This window comes from Leopardus geoffroyi, chromosome B1, assembly GCF_018350155.1.
Source record: "Leopardus geoffroyi isolate Oge1 chromosome B1, O.geoffroyi_Oge1_pat1.0, whole genome shotgun sequence".
Taxonomy (NCBI): Eukaryota; Metazoa; Chordata; class Mammalia; order Carnivora; family Felidae; genus Leopardus; species Leopardus geoffroyi.
In genome coordinates, this window is record NC_059327.1 from 115,109,144 (window position 1) to 115,128,004 (window position 18,861).

The 18,861-nt window shown below is 40.5% G+C and overlaps 1 long non-coding RNA gene across 1 annotated transcript in view; it reads right to left on the reverse strand.

Moving 5' to 3' along the window:
* Nucleotides 1-1,562: 1,562 nt before the first annotated feature.
* Nucleotides 1,563-18,861, reverse strand: part of LOC123594328 — a 71,789-nt gene continuing 54,490 nt past the window's right edge. Inside the window, exon 3 of the long non-coding RNA XR_006710749.1 lies at nt 1,563-1,777. This is a non-coding gene — a long non-coding RNA (uncharacterized LOC123594328). The remainder of the gene's footprint in view (nt 1,778-18,861) is intronic.

The following is an 18,861-nucleotide window of genomic DNA, read 5'->3' on the forward strand; positions in this document are numbered from 1 at the left end:
ATTATAGTGAAAAGCTGAAGTCAACCAGCTATACTAGAAAGGCACTGCTGTGGTCTGGGAAAAGCAAAGAAGAATGGAAAAATCCTTGCAGTTCCTAACAAGGCAAAAAGTTTAGTTTGGCCTTGTCAAGTACAAATAGAACTTGGGTGGCAGAGAGAAAAAAGCAAAGGAATGCTTTCCTAGTTGTGTTTTTCTCCTTTCCCCAAATGGAAAATTTTATTGCTGTTTCTTCTGATTTCCATATTGTTTTGGTGGTTCCTACCACAATGAATTGTTTTAAAAAAATCACTTCAGCATTTTTCTCTCTTTATAAAATAGAAGAAATTTGAATTAATGAGAAAAAAATTTCTTTTAGGAGGATAATAACTTGGAGTACATGAAAGCAAGAGGATTTCTAAGTGAGTGAGGGACTCTCCCCCAATTATTAGAAGAAGATATGACCCTGCAGTTGTTGTAGCTCCTATGCAGGAGACCCCCAGTAACTGTCCCAAATTTGATGCCGGAGCCCTATTTGACTTGGTTAATATACATATGTGTATATATATATGTGTGTGTGTGTGTGTGTGTGTGTGTGTGTGTGTGTGTACACATACACACACACACACATATATACACATATACACACACATATATATATAGACTCTTCTATCCAACTGTCTATTTTACATCTCTTACACGTCAATAAATCCTACCCCTAACCTGTGCACTCTTCCATATCTCTGAGGCAATGTCCCTAGTCAACAACGATTGTCTTTTGTCTCTTTAAAATATATAGAAATATAAATAAATCTATATGTGTATATAAATAATATAAATATATATATAAATAAATCTATATGTGTATATAAATAATATAAATATATACATAAATAAACATATATGTGTATATAAATAATATAAATACATATATATTTTAAAGAGACGAAAGACAATCGTTGTTGACTAGGGACATTGCCTCAGAGATATGGAAGAGTGTACAGATTAGGGGTAGGATTTATTGACGTGTAAGAGATGTAAAATAGACAGTTGGATAGAAGAGTCTATAGATCAGAGAGGTGAAGTCCAGAAATATTAATCTGGGAATGGAAAATAGTTAAACCTATGAGAATTTGATAAAATTACCTAGGGAAAAGGCTTGACTAGGAAAGAGAAGTTCCAATATTAATACCTGCGAAACTCCAACATTTTGACATCAACTAGAGATGGAGAAACCGATAAAGGAGGCAAATGATTAGAAGCAGTAATGTAGGAGAAAACCAGGAGATGTCTGGAAAGGAGTGTTGTATGAAGGAGAGACGGATCAACAGTGTCATCTCCTACTGTGGAATTAAGTACGATAAGTTTAGAAAAGCCTCCACCACATTGGCAATAATAGAGACATTTACTGACCTTGGAAAGGACAGTTTCTGTGGAGATGGAAACTAAGGTGTAGTTTGCCAAAATGGCTTGAGGATATACAAGGGGACTGCATCTTAATGTATTTCCACCAAGTAAGAAATGAGGAACAATAAGAGATAACAAACCACAAGGTCAAAATTAATAGGAAAGGAGGCAACAGCAGATAAGCAGTATCAACACATTTTTGGAAGATGGAAAGCACAGGAAGTAGAGGCTGACTTGACCTAGCAGAGCATAGGGGGGGATATATGCTTAGGTACCTGGGGGCAGTGGCAGGGTTGAGGAGTTTTGATGAGGAACAAGTCAGTTCGCCCTGTGGAACTCTTTAGATATTCTGCACTTGGACTCAGCAGGTACTTCAGAAGGTGGATGTGAGTACCTGGATGAAAATAGAGATGTTCGTTGAAAGTTGTTATACAGTGACCAAGCTCACTGATTCCCTTCCTTATGTGACTCAGCCAGAGGACTACATTCCCATGTGTCTCCTGCCTGCCCAAGAATTTTATTCTCTGGAGAAATTGGATTAGAGAGACACTTTTGACTTTGGGACACGTAGTCCAGTGAAAGGACAGGACAAGGCATGGAGTTGTAAATACGCAGATTAAATGCACATTTTCATACCGAATTATAGTTCTTGGATGCCTTTCCCCTGCTATGCTCCCGGAATTCTGTCAACAGACTGGTAAGCAGATGGGAGGATTCTTCTCTGGAGAACCTAAATTACCCCTAAAAAAAGACTGACAAACACTGATATTTTCAGATTCACCCAGCGAAAAGTCACTGCCTTAGATTTCTCAGGCCACTATAACAAAATGCCAAAGACTGGGTGGCTTAAACATTTATTTATTTCTCAGTTTTGGAGGCTGGGAAATCTGGTGAGAGCCCTCTTCCTGGCTTGAAGATAGCCAGTTGCCTTCTCGTGAGGATTTCTTTCTTTTCCTCTTCTTATAAGGCCACCAATCTTATCCAATTAGGACCCCACTCTTAGCACTTCATTTAACCTTAATTACCTCCTAAAAGCCCTATCTCCAAATATAATCACTTGGGATTAGAACTTCAATGTATGGATTCAGGAGGGGATACAATTCTGCAGCTGCTCTGGAAAACAGTGTGGAGGTTCCTCAGAAAATTAAAAATAGACCTATCCTATGACCCAGCAATAGCACTGCTAGAAATTTACCCAAGAAATACTGGAGTGCTGATGCATAGGGGCACTTGTACCCCAATGTTTATAGCAGCACTCTCAACAATAGCCAAATTATGGAAAGAGCCTAAATGTCCATCACCTGATGAATGGATAAAGAAATTGTGGTTTACATACACAATGGAATAGTACGTGGCAATGAGAAAGAATGAAATATGGCCTTTTGTAGCAACGTGGATGGAACTGGAGAGTGTGGTGCTAAGTGAAATAAGTCATACAGAGAAAGACAGACGCCATATATTTTCACTCTTATGTGGATCCTAAGAAACTTAATAGAAGTCCATGGGGGAGGGGAAGGAAAAAAAAAAGAGGTTAGAGAGGGAGAGAGCCAAAGCATAAGAGACTCTTAAAAACTGAGAACAAACTGAGGGTTGGTGGGGGGTAGGAAGGAGGGGAGGGTGGGTGATGGGTATTGAGGAGGACACCTTTTGGGATGAGCACTGGGTGTTGTATGGAAACCAATTTGACAATAAATTTCGTATTAAAAAAAATAAAAATAAATAAAAGTTTCCCTAAAAGGAAAAAAAAAAAAAAAGAAGGGGATACAATTCAGTGCACAGCAGTAAGGAAGAAATAAATGTCAATAGTTTGTCTTTTAATATATTTGGGGTCTGTTTATAATGGTGGTCATCCCACCACGATTAATACAAAAGGATCCAACAGCAAATAAGAGTGAAGGGGTTGTCTGTCAGGCACCAAAACTTTCTAGAGGGCAGCCAACCTCTCCCAACTAAAACAGAAGACAAAGGGCTTTAGGAGAAAGGTCTCTAGGTGAAAAAATGGAATGGATGTGTTAAAATGTTTGGGAAAAATTATTCAGAGGTTCATCAAATCTCTTGGAAAGAACATTCAGAAAAAAATAAATAATAAACATAAGGGAAGCTAAGAAATGGCAGTCTGAGTCCAGGAAAACGAAAATGCTGTATGAAAAGAAAATATTCATTATGTACAACTTGAGTTGAACAGTGAATATTTACTGGTTATAGTAATGTAAATGACTGCTGACAGCCAAATATTACAATAAAGTTATACTGAGAAGATGAAGAAGGAAAGGGACATGTGTATACGTCTGTTATGACATACTTTAACTTCTGTAACAAGAAGTGTATGGAAATTGTTTAAAATAGATCAATCAGTAGCAGTATGATCGTATAATTTTAAAAAACACACATAATTCCTAGTAGAAAAAACATAAAAGTTGAAAGTGGTTTTCACTGCCAGTGGGGTGAGGAACAGGATTGTAGACTGGGCAGGGGAGTGTTAGTTTTCCCTAAACCTTTTAGTACTAGCTGGATATTTCAAAACTGTATGTATAAATTGCATAAGAATCAGTTACACATTTTAACTTTTTAAAATATATTGAATGAAAAGTGAGGAAGGGGAAATGGGAGCATCAAAAGCTCTTTCAGGTAGCTTTGCCCCCAAAGAGGAACAAAGGTATACAGCAGCTCCAATATTCAAGAGCGGGCTGAAACTTTTTTTTTTTTCAAAATAATTAATTAATTTATTGATTTGGAGGGAGAGATAGAGAATGAGCAGGGGAGGAGCAGAGAAAGAAGGAGAGAGAGAGAATCCCAAGCAGGCTATACACTTGGTGTGGAGCCCGACACAGGGCTTGAACTCATAAACCCATGAGATCACAACCTGAGCTGAAACGAAGAGTTGGATGCTTAACCGACTGAGCCACCCAAGCGCTCCAGACTTAAACATTTTTTAAAAATTAAAGTAATAACGCTTAGTTAACAAACCAAATAGTGCAGGTTAATAATGAAAAGCAAAGTTTCCTGCCCCACCCTTTCCAGCTCATTGCTCTCCATTCACTTATAAACGTTTAAACATGGTGTCTGTCAGCATAGAACCTGCGTATGGTTTCCTGCCCCGGGGGGGGGGTGGTGGGGGGGGGAGGCACAGATGGCTACAAAGGGAGAGGAATGTCCCATGATCCTCTTACTATCTGGGGCTGGATGCCCCTTTAGAGGGAGGGATGCCCAGGGAGGAAGCTAGGAAGCAGACAGGGCATTTCTGGGTCACTGCTCTGCGCAATCCTGTGATCTCTCAGAATCAGCATCCTCACTAGGAAGACGCCTACTGGAAGAAGAAAGAAAAACCAATTCTGTGTGTGGCATAGCTTAAAGTTGTGAGGACCGCATTCCACAAGGGAAGTAAAAGGAGTGATTTCCCATCTCTGTCCCTCTTGAGAAAAAGGGTGAGAAGAAACTCACAAAAGCTTTCTGTTGGTACCTTTGTCCAGATCCTGTGTGGCCATAATTATAAAGAGGCATAGAATGGTTCTTGTGGTCACAGTTCTACAAGTGTATGGTATGTAGGGATGCATTTTATTGCACTCCAGTGCCTATAACCATAACAATATGTTGTAAACATACACTGCTTACTTTCTGAACATTAATGAAACGACTATACTAGTTCAGAAGAACAACCAAAACTATAAAAGATTTCAAAAGAAACATAAAAAAAAACCCTAAGGAAAATGACTTAGCTGGCCTGCAGATCATTATCTGATGATTTTTAAAGATTACATTTTAAATTATTTGGCATCCTATGCTTCTCCTGTTCCCAGCATATTTAAGAGAATGACAGATGTGCCGAGTTTAATGTAATACAATCCATCATAAAAATTACTGAACTAAAATGCTATAGGCAGGGCTAAGCACAGGTATGAGCCACTGCCCTGGACTGAGAATTCCTTTTCGGAGGGAGGTTGTGATAACCAACTTGGGAAGAATCAGCCAACCATTTCCAGAGGGATATTTCATATGTATTCCCCAACAGAGACCCAACTCTGAAGTTTTCCATGATATTGTCATATTGACATGTTGACAGAGGAGTAGATAGTTGCATCTTTGAGCTGTGGCACATAGTGACACCAGCCTGGAAGAGGGACCAGACTTCAGGGACCAGACAGGTGAGTAAAATAGTATTGATGGTGGGACACAAGAGTACATGTGTTAAATGAAGCCTTCACTTATATGGTAATTGGTAATCTGCCCTTATCCCCAGGGGATACATTCCAAGACCCCCAGTGGATGCCCACAAGCACAGATAGCAGTGAGCCCTGTGTATACTATGTTTTCTCCTATACATACACACCTACGATAAAGTGTAACTTATAAATAAGGCACAGTAAGAGATTGAAAACAATAACTATTAATAAAGCAGAACAATTACAACAACACACTATAATACAAGTTATGCGAATGTGGTCTCTCTCTTTCTCAAAAAATATTATTGTACTGTCCTTGCCCTTCTTGTGATGCTGTGAGATGAGATGGAATGAGGCGAATGATGTAGGTGTGGTGACGTAGCGTTAGGCTACTACATATCGTCAGAAGGAAGAGTGTCTATTTGCAGACTGCTGTTGACTATGGGTAACTGAAACTGTGAAATGCGAAACCATGGATGAGAGGGAGGATGCTGTACATACATCTACACATACATGTAGCAGCCACACTGAGCTGGCCAAACAAGAGTCTGCTGGTCACATCCTTCTTAGGGGCTGCCAACTTGTGATCTTTGATTAGCTGTAGGAACACTGCCCCTGTACAAACTCTAGGTTCAGAAATGACCTCTAGAGTCTCCAGTATTTCTGGCCCCATCCTGGAGCAGAAATGATTTAGGCCTAACATAGTTTAATCCAAAATAACTGTCTAAAGTCCACCTATCCTTCAAGTCCTGCTCAAACTCCAATTTGTCCATGAAATTATCCCTTTCATCCCCTGAGATTTAGACTTGCCCTCTGCTGATCTTGCTTTTTTTTTTTTTTTAAGTTTATTTATTTATTTTGAGAGAGAGAGAGAGAGAACACAAGCAGGGTAGGGGCAGAGAGAGGGAGAGAGAGAATCCCAAGCAGACTCTGTGCTGTTAGCACAGAGCCTAATGCGGGGCTTGAACTCACGAACCATGAGATCATAACCTGAGCTGAAATCCAGTTGGTTGCTTAACCACCGGAGCCCCCCAAGTGCCCCCTGCTGACCTTGCTTTGTATCTCTGTTACAACAGTTCCACTGTCCCTTATTGCAATGGCTTGGGTATGTGTCAGCTTTAGCCCCCGAATGGCCCAGCCTTACATATAATTCTTTGTAAAGTTTAAATGAAGGAATTTCTTAGTATTTTAAATGGCATATAGAAATTATAAAAAATCCTGTATCTGTATCCAAACCAAAGAGTATCTCCCCCTCCCCAAACTATTCTCTTCCCGTTTCTCAAACTGGTATTCCTCAGAACATTAGTCCCAAGCTTCCTTAAAAATGCTCTGTGAACAAATGGTGAACTCCATATCCTGATAAAGAGTCATAAAGCACATTGACATTGTAAAAGCTCTGAGAAGATCAGGAGACACTAAAGAAATGTTTATTTTCTTCACCCAGGGTTCTCTTCATATATTTGACCAAAGATCCCTTTTCAATAGGACTATTTAATGGCTTGCTCTTGGAATGTAGCCTTTGCCAAGGCAGGGAGGACAGACTGGCCCCAGGCTGCCTACAACCAACTCCTCACCATTCATTGTCCTTGGGTAAATTACTTGACTGCTTGATGCCTAAGCTTTCTCATCTGTAAAATAGGCCTAATAGAAGGACATACGTTTATAGGGCTGCTATGAAGGTTAAATGAATTAATACGTGTACACTATGTGCTTCAGCCTAGATTTGGAGTTTAGGCTAGAAAATCAGGCCTCTGGGGCGCCTGGGTGGCTCAGTCGATTAAGCATCCGACTTCAGGTCGTGATCTCAGGGTTCGTGGGTTGGAGCCCTGTGTCAGGCTCTCTACTGTCAACACAGAGCCTGCTTTGAATCCTCTGCCCCCAATCTCTGCCACTCCCCCACTGGTTCTCTTTCTCTCAAAAATAAGTCAATAAACATAAAAAAATACGAGAAAAAGAAAATCAAGCCCATGTGTTTCAAATTCAACAACTGAGAAATAAGATGCTGATCTGTTAGCTTTGCTACCAATAAAAAGCATTTAAAGAAGGAGGCATGCTGATGGGTTTGCTAATATGATCCACCACGACCCTGCCTTACCCACTCCACTTCACCACTTTGATTGGAGTGTCTCGGTCAGAGGCCAGGATGGACATGTCTTTCTTTGTAGGGGCAGAGTGAGCAGGGAAAGTGTTTGTCTCGGTGAACTAGTTTGCTAGGGCTACTGTAACAAAGTACCACAAATTAAGTGGCTTAGAGCAACAGAAATTTACATCTCCCCTTTCTGGAGGCTAGAAGTCTGAAATGAAGGTATGAGCAGGGCCATGCTCCCTCAGAAGCCTGTAGGGGAAGAACCCTTCCTTGCTTCTTCCAGTTTCTGGCAGCCCCAGATGTTCCCTGGCTTGTAGCAGAGTGATTCCCACCATTCTTCCTGTCTCTTCATGTGGACTTTCCTCTGTGCACATTTGTCTCTGTGTCTATAAAAACATCAGTCATCCAAGGTTACGAACCACATTAAGGCCCTCATTTCAACAAGATTACCTCTGTAATCTAGACCCTATTTCCAAATAAGGTCTCATGCTGAGGTATGGGGATTAGGACTTTGACATATCTTTTTTATGGGGACACAATTCCACCTACAACATCTTGACACCAGGTGTCTAAAATAGAGGAAAAGAGCTCTGAGGCTTCTTCCCCACATCACCAATCAGAGACATAATTCCTCTTTATTTGGGAATCCAGAAGAGAATCCAGAAGTCTCTCAGTCCTTTCTCTCTTCCTAGGGCTGAAATTTAGAAATGTACCCCTCTCTCTATGGAAAATGAGGAAGTAGGGAAATGTCACACACCCCCCCCCCGCCCCCAGTCCTCAAAATGTAGCCCAGGGATAGCTCTGGGATTAAATAGGTCTTTTGGAACTTCTTGTTGTCCTGCTTAGGTCCTTCCATCTCTCAAGGGTATATCCGTGTTTACTGAAAAAAAGAAACTGGTTACCTAGACACTGGAAGACTTGAGTACTCCTTGGTGTTGCACTTGGGGCCACCTCAATTGGCTATGCCCTTGGGACCTATGTTCTTTCAGGCCTGATTTTTTTTTTTTTTTTTTGGCAATATCCTCATTAGTCTTAGAAACAACTTTTAGTGGCTAATGCACAACAACAATATGTATTTGGATTTTTAATAGACTTGAGTACTCCTTGGTGTTGCACTTGGGGCCACCTCAATTGGCTATGCCCTTGGGACCTATGTTCTTTCAGGCCTGATTTTTTTTTTTTTTTTGGCAATATCCTCATTAGTCTTAGAAACAACTTTTAGTGGCTAATGCACAACAACAATATGTATTTGGATTTTTAATAAAGTTTTGGGGGAGGGGAATGGCTATTCAATAATGAAGGAAAAAGATGGAGTTACACGTGGAGCAAAGATAGTGTTCCAAATAACAATGTATAGAACAAGCCAGGCATTTTAGTCTGGGGAGAGGAGCTAGGAAGTGTTAAATGTTTACAAAATGCTTGATATGTATTGTCTCACTGAAATCTCACGCCCTGTGAGGCCTGAGGGTGGGCTGTAGGTTGGGGCCCTCTGTCTCCAGAGCTTGCACTTTTTGGAACAGAGCTACACACCCTCCTCTGCATGTTACAGAGGATGTTGCTCTTATCTCTTTGCCCTGAGAGAAGTTTGTAGAAGTTCTTCCACAGCACTTGATACATTTGGGATTATTCCTTCAGAACACGAAGTGGTCTACACTCACCTAATTTGTTTCCTGTCACCTTGTAGGCAAATTCTTAGTTAAATGAATGAATAATTTTTTTACCAAAGAATCTTTTGAGGATTTTTCTGATCCACACAGATGTTACAGTCTTGAAAGTAGAATGATGAATAGTGATTGATGTCCAAGCTGATGATCTATATTCAGAGAAGAGACATTATGTTGACCATTGTTTTTCATGACTTAGAACTTTCCCCCTCAGTTTTAAACTGAGAAAACCCAATTTCTTCCTAGGTCTCTTCATGGAAGTGTCCAGAAACTGGTGCTCAATGCTAGTGCCTTAGTATCCTCTGGGAACCTGCTGAGTGGTCACTTGCATAGGCTCTTTCTAGACTCACTGGGATAAGGTGACTTTCAGCCATTGTCAGTAGAGAAACACATGGTAATCTGGTGCCCCGTTCAAATCTCAAGTTCATTTACATAGTGGATTTTAGAATGCAAGGATTTGACTGGCCTTGGTGTTACATTCTACTTCCTATGAAGCACCTGATTTCTGGAGACCCTGAAGCACAGGGTGGGTCTAATAAATTCATGGAAGGAAATGCATATATTAGAAGAATCTCAAAATCTGATGGTAACTGACCCTATGACTTGCTTTGGGAAATGGAAGGAAATGGAAAGGAAGGAAGCTGTGGTTTAACTCAATACCCTTGCCTCATGCTATTCTAGACAATTTGTTCATATAGGACAAATGAAAGAGCAAGAGGAAATAATGTATTCAGGAAAAAATAGGTACTGGAGGCTAAATGGGGGCCAAAGGTAGGCAAAGAGTATGTCTCTTCTGTTTTCTAAACTTAAGAGAGAAAAAATATGGCTATTGCTTCTTGGTCTGGTGGTTTCTGGCAGCCTAGATCTTCAAATATTTTTTCAGTAGCTTCTATTTCTTAATTCAGTCATTCATTTATTAGTTTATTCCTTGATTGACTTGAATAACAAGCATTTATGGTGTACCTACTGTGTGCCAGGCACTCCGTGGGACACTTAAAATATAGAGATGAATGAGACCTATTGCCCATCTTCCAGAGTTTGTGGAAGAATTTAAACATGGAAACAGAGTAGACTGGAAACACCTTGGAGGCAGAATATTCATCAGGTAACACCAATACCTGGCATGGTGACTGGTACATAGTAGGCATTTAATAAATGTTTATTGAATGTCTTAATGAAGGTATTGGTTTGACAGTAATAAAGCAATTATGACATTTTAGTGTTAAACTACAAAATACATGTAATATAGTCAAAGACTTCAGTAAATACCAAAAAGAGATTTGTGTGGTAGGAATTTAATTAAATTTGCTGATTGGGAAAATATCCCAACATAATCTATACAGTAGACATTCTTTAATATAGTGAAACCTCAACTGTGCTACAGCACAGCTAAGTTCCAACTACGCTTTAAATGATTCATCCTGAGTTAAACGTCTCAGGGTAGAGTGTTCTTCCTTAAAACTGGCTAATATTTCATTCAGCTGTGGCTCAACCTGAGGAAAACAGCTGATATAAGAAGGGCATCAATTGTTCTAGTTATATCTGTGAAAAGAATAGCATGGCATGGGATGACAGTTGCTATGAGGACATTTGTAACAGTGGTGTGTTTATATTCTTATTGATTTCTGATAGCACTTTTAAAATAGAAGCCATAAATTATGTATGGCCAAGACCTATTAAGAACTGCAAGGGAACTACACTTAAAACAAATGGCCCAAGAAATGTAAAGTCAGCTGGCTTAGAGCAAGAATTTCTAACAATCATTTATTTGTAACCGGTACTAGTCATGCTCGTGGCCTTACTGGATGCTAAGGGGTGTCTCTGGTGTGGCCACAACCAGGGGTCAGTTACCAGCTATGGGGAGTGCACATATGATCCAGTGCCTGCCAAGGGCTAGGGGTTATATTACCAGGGGCTCTAGGATTTTGCTGATTTCCACAGATGACTGCCAACAGAGGGCCACGAAGTTCCCCCTCATGAGACTGTGTCCTTTATAACTGAGCAACACTCTTTCCATAGCATGATAGAGACAGAAGAGCATGAGATAGGGCTGCACATGTCCAATATCAGGGCCAGTGACACTGCTAGTTTGAACATGCTTCAGCCATGGCTTTTCCCAGAGCTGCATAAGGAGGTCTTGAGGCATCAGCTGTCCTGGAACAAAATAGTGGCATGTTCTAAGCTTTCCTCGTCAAAGAACTCTGTGGATAAGGGATTATACTTATATGAATGTTCTTTTTGAAGTTCAGGCCCAATAGCATGTGACAATTTGGCTTGAAGGACTGCAGAGAGAACATTCCTTAGCTTCACCTAATGTTTGAAGACATACAAACAGCTCCTAGGAGTGCTTTTTAATGCCTTCTAACTGTGTAAGTGGAGGGAGACATCCAGAAGAAAGTAGGAAAGTATACAATCTGTGTGGAGAACAGAAGAAAGCATACAAACAGTTTCTGACCAGCATGCACAGTTGAGTTGAAGTTAGCCTTCATGTGTGAGGGGTGGGAGATGAGCCCTGGGGAGATGGGAAGGCTAAAGGAACAGCAGACGTCTTGTGGGGGAAATCTAGCCCTTCTGAGGAATGGAAGAAAGCCAGGGTGGTTGTCATGTAGCGTCTGACACAGAGATGGGTATGACTTGATGCGGGAGGTAGGCAGGGAACATGCCATTCAAGGTTTTATGGGCCATGTTGGGCATTGTGATTTTTTTAAATGTTTATTTATTTATTTAGAGAGGGAGAGAGGGAGAAAGCACATGTGAGCAGGGGAGGGGCAGAGAGAGAGGGAGGGAGAGCGAGAATCCCAAGCGGTTCCTCACTGTCAGTGCAGAACCCCACGTGGGGCTTGAACCCATGAACCATGAGATCATGACCTGAGCCAAAAACAAGAATTGGATGCTTAATCGATGGAGCCACCCAGGAACCCTAAGAATTGTGATTTTGTCCTAAGGATGGAATGTTGTGGTCCGTGACCTGTAGTGGGCAGCTGCTGACCTCAATGATACTATGATACTGCTTCTCAGCAGTGGGTTTTTTGTTTTGTTTTGTTTTTAAGGGATTGGAGTGTGACTTTGGGTACAATGCCAGAGAAACAGAGTCACATTTCATAACACATTTTGTAGGTTATCAATGATGATGGTGGTAGTGCTTTGTCAAGGTTGTGAGAAAGGCACGCAATCCTGCAGGAAAATACTTCATGTTAACTGGATAGCCCACAAACTTCCAATGCTACAAGCACATGTGCAAACTTCCAGGAAGGAGGGGCCAGTAAACAGAGAGGGTCCTTGCTAAAAGGTGAATCTGAAGGCAGTTGTTCACCCCCTTGTAAGCTGCTGCCTCCTACCATCAATTCAAGAAATAAAAAGTGGGTTTAAATAGCCCCCTCACTGACCCTTCTCTTAAGCTTGACATTTTTTTCCCTGTATGTTTCTTAGGAAAGAATAACCAAAAAATACCAAGCTGCAAAATCTTTAACACTCCAAAGAATGCCCGTGGTGCTGCCCACATTTGCAAAGCCTGAGCTGGGATTTTGTTTTTTTGTTTTTTTTTTTTTTTTTTTAAATTTTTTTTTCAACGTTTATTCATCCTTGGGACAGAGAGAGACAGAGCATGAACGGGGGAGGGGCAGAGAGAGAGGGAGACACAGAATCGGAAACAGGCTCCAGGCTCTGAGCCATCAGCCCAGAGCCCGATGCGGGGCTCGAACTCACGGACCGCGAGATCGTGACCCGGCTGAAGTCGGGCGCCCAACCGACTGCGCCACCCAGGCGCCCCTGGGATTTTGTTTTTGATTGAGATTCTAACAATAATCCCAAGGAGCATGTACCTTTTGAGATGTTTTTTATAAGTATGTAATTCAACATGTTTTGCATTTGGCCTGGGAACTGATTTTATTTCTTTTAAATTTGGTGTATGGGAAGCATATGTATAATTATGTGTAGAAACCTACCACCCCAATGAAACAGGGAAAACCTATGGATCAGAAGAGGAAAGGGCTATCATTTCAAGTTATGTTTTTATGAGTTCAACCATCAAATATTTAAAAAGGAGGTAGCAGTCTAAAAGCATTATTTATAGAATATCACATAAACTATATGATCTACTGTTTATTGATGTATTAGTTCAGAAGAACAATAAATTCTTGGTTTTAAGTAAATGTTAGAGATGGCAACCATGACCTCTACAGAATAAAAGTAGGTTGGAGAGGCGATGGACTAATTGTTTCAGAAGATTGAGAATGAGAACAAAAAAGTGCTAGGATCGCACAGGGTGTGTGACTCCTCACACTGTTCAAGACATGGCCGACAGCCGTCAGTCCTAAGGCAGTAAATAGGAGCTATTACTAAACTTACTACGTGCCTTATTCCACAGAAAAATAGTTTCACTTTTCTGTCTCATTTGTGTAACCTTAAGAGAAATGGGAAACTAATAAAAACCTACTTGACAGCTAGAAGTATGGCCATGAAGAAAAATGATTCCAAAGCCATTGGCAGATAGGGGCTGGATCCACCGAACTGAACACTATGAGGTTTGAACAAATATTTTTCAAGTCCTATTTGCCACAGGACTGTGAAGCTGGCCTTCTAGAAAGGACAGCAGGCCAGTCTTACCCTGGTCTCACTATTATTATTTATGATTCTTGATCGTCCATTGAGTCCCATTTTAAAAGTCCAGAAATTCAAAGGGCGCCTGGGTGGCTCAGTCAGTCCGGCGTCCTGGCTCAGGTCATGATCTCCTGGTTTGTGAGTTCGAGCCCCGCGTCAGGCTTTGTGCTGACAGCTGGGATCCTGGAGCCTGCTTCAGATTCTGTGTCTCCCTCTCTCTCTGCTCCTCCCCCGCTCGCACCCTGTGTCTCTCTGTCTCTCAAAAATGAATAAACATTTAAAAAAAAATTTTTTTAGGTCCAGAGATTCTTGGGACACCTGGGTGGCTCAGTCAGTTGAGCATCCTACTTTGGCCTGGGTCATGCTCTTGCAGTTTGGAATTCGGGGCCCCACATCAGGCTTTCTGCTATCAGCATCAAACCCGCTTGGGATCCTCTGCCCTCCTCTCTCTGCCCCTCCCCCACTTGTGTTCTCTCAAAATAAATAAATAAATAAACATTAAAAAAAAAAGTCCAGAGATTCCATACTTGAGTATAAGGGAAATGAGCACTTCTCAGCTGCGAAAATGGTATGAAGGTGAGTGTAAAATTCTGAGTATCATTCAGTCCAGATGATTTCTAAAGCTTTGTACCATATTTCAGCTGTTTGAAAATTAATTTTTCTTTGCAGTTACTTAGTTTTCGAGAAACTTAAGGACCCATTCAGGTAACGTTCTAGTATTTTAATGAACGATCCTTAAAAGAGTTGTTCCAGGGACGCCCGGGGGGCTTGGTCAGTTGAGCATCCCAACTTCAGCTCAGGTCATGATCTTGCAGTTCCTGAGTTTGAGCACCACCTAGGGCTCTGTGCTTACAGCTCAGAGTCTGGAGCCTGCTTCCTCCCTCTGTCTCTGCCTCTTCCTCACTCACGCTGTCTCTCTCTCTTTCTCTCAAAAATAAACTTAAAAATTTTTTTTAAAAGGTTATTCCAATGATTTTTCAAATGCTTGTTTATTTAATTATTTACTTACTCATTTACTTATGAGCAGGAGAGGGGCAGAGAGAGGGAGACAGAGAATCTTAAGCGGGCTCCATGCTGTCAGCACAGAGCTGGATGCGAGGCTCAAACTCATGTTCTATGAGATCATGACTGGACTTGAAATCAAGAGTCAGACATTTAACCCATTGAGACACCCATGCGCCCCAAAACTTCTGTTAGTTATTTAAAAGGGAAGGTCTTGAAGAGAAAATCTAGAAGCTGATTTTTTAGCTGTAGTAATTGAGATAATAGTTTTATGTGTACAATTGAGAGGCCCCATCTTCCTGTCTTACTCCCACCAGCTCCCTTTATTTGAGCACCCTTCATGATACACAGTGAAAACCAGAGGAAAGGGGTATTCATTTGAAATGGTTTCTTTGTATTTTTTGACAGACGAATAAACTCACTGCCTAAAATATCATGAATTCTTGCAGTGAGGCAATAATAAATGTTTTTTTATATGAACCATGGTTATTTTCAGGTATGTAATACATTTAATTTGTCAAAAGAGTAGTCCTCATTAACAAATTTTTTGTGTGTTTATATTACGTTTATATTCTGACACATGAGAACATAAATTCTAGGGGTGCCTGGGTGGCTGGTCAGTTGAGCGTCCGACTTTTGGTTTTGGCTCAGGTCATGATCCTAAGGTCATGGAATCAAGCCCCACATTGGGCTTTGCACCTAGTGTGGAGACTGCTTGAGATTCTCCCTCTCTCCCTCTGCCCCTCTTCCCTGCTTGCTTGCTCTCTCTCACTCTGTGTCTCTAAAATAAAAAAATAAAAGATCATAAATGCTATCTGGTGACTATGGAAATTAGCTTCAATTAATTAATTTTATAAGACTGAAAGGGACTTGAGACTTTTTAAACTTTAGATAAAGCACAATAATGTCACTTCCAGACTACTGATTAATTTCAATACCTGAGACTGTTTCCTGCAAAGATCTATGCTTGGACTTTGGATTGTAGATTTTCCACACCCCACGCTTCTACATCATCCAGTTTTCTGGAGGTCATTCACATAGATTGCTAGAATCTATTAGAAGGAGGAATCTTAGTCCATTGTTTTATTTCAGGGGTTCTAGTAATTGAGGAGATAATAATAGGAAACTCAGTAACAAGTTTCTTTCACCATACTATTTACGGATTTTCACCTACACTTCTTTTTTTCCCTTGTTCTCAATACTATTTCTGCAAAACTTTTGCAGGTGGCACTGAGCAATAAAATAATAAAAGTCTAAAGATATGGTCCATGTGTTCTGGGAAGTTTCGGTCTAAAGCAGTTAGTAAGACTATCTAGGACTTGGCAGAGTCTTCCAAATGGGATTTGCCTCAGCCATGCTTTAAGGAGCAAACTAGTGATAAAAGGTTTATAAAATACTCTTAGGTTTGCATGCTGTTGAACAGCTTGGTCTGCCTTCAGCCTGTAATTTACTTCTGGGACTCCAAAGTGGGTTTTGTTGTCATTCTGAATAAAATGAGTTGTGTAAATAACAGGTTGGTGGAGACTGCTGGTTGTCCACCAAATTCTGTTCCACCCTTTTCTAAATTATAGAGTTGTAGGTGGGCCATAGCTTACAAGCTAGAAGTGCCATTTCCAAACTCCCATATAGCTAGATATGACCATTATCTAAGGTCTCCCTAATAGAATATAAATGGTAGTGATGAGGTTTAGAGCCTAAAACACTACATGTACATGCCTCCCTAGACAATGGGGGAGAAACATGAATCATTCATTCTTACAGCTAATATTTACTGAAAATCTACTCTTTGCAGGTAGCATTTTATTTTATTTATTTTTTTTTCAACGTTTATTTATTTTTTGGGGACAGAGAGAGACAGAGCATGAACGGCGGAGGGGCAGAGAGAGAGGGAGACACAGAATCGGAAACAGGCTCCAGGCTCTGAGCCATCAGCCCAGAGCCTGATGCGGGGCTCGAACTCACGGACCGCGAGATCGTGACCTGGCTGAAGTTGGACGCTTAACCGACTGCGCCACCCAGGCGCCCCTGCAGGTAGCATTTTAAATGCTGGAGATATTTCAGTGAACAAGAGACCAGAGTTCTTGCCCCCTCCTTGAGCTCATATAGACAATAAAAACAGGTGAATAAGTATAATGTACAGTTTGTTACAAATAAGTGCTAAGGACAAAAATAAGGCAGGGAAGGGAGATTTGAAACATCGACTAGGTATTAGGCCATTATAAGGAAGTGAAATGAGACCAAATACAGGTATAGACAAGGCAACGGGAGGAGAAGCTGTTGTATTCTGGATGTATGTTGAAGGTACAGCCAAGATTTGTGGAAGGACTGGATATGAGGTATGAGATAGAAAAAAGAAGAGTCAAGGATGACATCAAGATTTTGGCTTGAGGAACTTAAAAAATGGTACTACCATTAATTTAGGTTGAGAAGACTGTAGGAGGGTTTAGAGGGAAATATCTGGAACTCAGTTTTGGACATGTCAAAGTTGTGATGCCCATTAGATTCCAAGTGAGGTGTTAAATGACTACTAAAAATATGGTCAAAAGAAGGATCCCAACTAAGGGTATTTATCTGGAAGTCGTCCATATGGATGTTATTTAACATTACAAAACGGGATGAGATCACCTAGGGAGTGAATGATAAGGAAAAAAGAGATGATCCAAAGACTGAACCCTGTGCCCTTAACCTTTGGATGTAGGGTTGATGAGGGAGAACGAGCCCACTCAAAACAGAGGAGAGACCAAAAAAAAAAAAAAAAAGATAGGAGGTATACCAGCTAAGTGTGATGTTCAAAAAGGCAAGTGAAGTAAGTTAGAATGCTGGGGAGAACTTGGATCCTTAAGTGACTATGTAAAGCACAACAGCCGCCTTACTCACCCTGTGGGAATGTTAAATGAGAAAAATAGACTTCATTATTTTTAGCCCACTGAGTTGCATCTCTTTGATACAAAATTTTAAACTATTTACCCTAAAAGCAGGTCAACGGCAAATAGTATCACTAGACAGATCTTCAACAACAACAAAGTCAGATACTAACTTGAAGTGTGATGTATGTGTGTGTGCATGTCTGGGTGTATTTGGAAGGGTTTGAACATTTCAATAATGTTTTTTAAAACCCCGCATAATTTGGAGTCAACTCTACTACCACATTTATGGTCTTAGAGAAGGATTTATTTCTGGGAAAATAGAATCTACTTACATGTACATAGTAAGCATGTCTAGTTTTGTTTTCTTGATAACTATCCAGAGGGTAAATTGAGACAGAAATGATTTATTTGAAGAGCCCTTCTCGAGAGTCCTTTTTGTGATCTTTGACCTTAGTTTTCCGATGGTTCTGTTGTATTAAATTCTCTTGACTTTCAAGGACCAAGAAGTGAACCTCCTCAACCAACTTCTACTAATCATTCTGCCTAAAGGAAATAAACCCAGAAGGATAAAGTTATTTTGATACTCACGAATTTGTGTAGTAAGCTTTCAAATTTTGCTTCTGACCTAGCTATTTTACAGTGGGCACATTTTCACAGCCCTATGACTAAATGTTTACATGAGGACTCCAAGGTTTTTAGAGAAAATCTACTTGCTGATATTCCTTTCCTCCCACATCCTATTATCATCTCTTAGCCTAGAAACGATGAGGATCTTTGCCACCATTTCATAGCAGTGCTGATTTTGTACCCCCATAATCTTCCCTTTTGCCAAATAATTTGTAGTATGGTCCCAGTGTTTGGCAGTATAGAAATGCTATAAAGTACTCCTTTTAAAAGATGACAGAAAACTCAACAACAACAAGAACAAAACAGAGTAAAGTTGCAAATGCAAAGCTGATTTTATCAAATGCACAGCTGACTTTATCAAATGCACACAAGGCAAAACTTGAATAGGAGCCACACCTTTCACTGGCCAAAATGGAAAGATCCTAGCTCAGAGAAATTAAGAGGAAAATAAAAAGTACTCTGAGTAGTAGATT